Source organism: Triticum aestivum, unplaced genomic scaffold, assembly GCF_018294505.1.
Source record: "Triticum aestivum cultivar Chinese Spring unplaced genomic scaffold, IWGSC CS RefSeq v2.1 scaffold30126, whole genome shotgun sequence".
Classification (NCBI taxonomy): domain Eukaryota; kingdom Viridiplantae; phylum Streptophyta; class Magnoliopsida; order Poales; family Poaceae; genus Triticum; species Triticum aestivum.
Window position 1 is genome coordinate 66,655 of NW_025228370.1, and position 1,316 is coordinate 67,970.

Below are 1,316 nucleotides of genomic sequence, written 5' to 3' on the forward strand. Positions count from 1 at the left end.
CGCCGTCTGGCGTTGTCAACATGGTCAACAACCAAGAGGAATCAGGAGATGATTGTACGTGGAGAGGCTGACAGTACGGACCCACCAGGGTCATTGCATTTCGCAAGCAGGTGCCTCATTATTACAAGCCAAAAAAATACTTCCTCCTAATTGTTTGACAACTAGGTTCCACGCCATTGTCAATGTAGTCAATAAACGAGAAAATTACACAACGAGCGGATAACACCAGGGACCCAGCAGCTCGCCCAGTTGTTTTTCATTTTCAGAGATGGAGCTCAACTGCGCGCTGTGCGGGGGCTGTGGCCCGTCTAGCCCACGCTTACGCTTTTATTAAGCCCATGACGAGCCCAGCTGATATATTTTTTCTTTCTGAAATTGGCTAGCCCAGTTCTTTTTTTGAAGAATACCAAAACTGAGGCCTACTTGCTTTTCTCAGCCCCGCTGGGCTGCAAATCTTTCAAGACGAGGAGGGATAAGAAATGGGCTTCCCTAGAAAACGGGCTATAAGTTGTAAGAAATGGGCTGTAAATTTTTAAACCAAAGCCAACCGGCAATTACATTAAAATATAATTTTTTTAGGATTTCTCTACTCTCTACTCTTATAAAAACCAAATCCAACTGGCAATTACATTAAAATATCATCTTTTCTCCCACAAGATAAACTACTCATACAAATGCATCTTCATGTTCCGTGCAACGAACGGGCATCTTGCTAGTTAAGATTCTAAATTTCATTCATTTTTTTTGCGGAGAATTGTTTTTTGAATTTTATTTTGATATAATTTTTTGAAAACTATTTTTAACGTGACTCGAAATTTCGTGATTAAAAGAGTTCGGACCCCACCAAAATATGCAAAATTTCGTTGAATTTTTTAGCAGTGCCCAAAATATATGGTCTGTAATGCTAATAAAAAGAATATGGCCTTCAAATATCCTTAAGAATTAGCAAATGGGCTGTGAATTATTGAAAATAATGGCTAATGGGCTGTATGTAGATTTGGAAGCTGACTTCTGGGCCTACTAGGTTGACGATGACGCTGTCCTAATTTTTTTTGACGTGTACGCAAGGCTTTGTCAACTTAGACAACACACATCAGTCACTGTTGGATGTCCATCCAACGGCCACCGTGCTTCTTCAATATCGGATCTTCCTGCTCCAGCCGCCCAAACCAGCGCCGGCAGGACTGCCTGCTCCCTCCTCCCTTGGCTGGTTGAGCTGTCGTCAGGCCATCCCTCTAACCACCCACACATCCTGTTATTTTCCGGCGACGTCAACCTCACCCCATAGCCGACCAGTCAGCGCTCGTTCTCCCCTC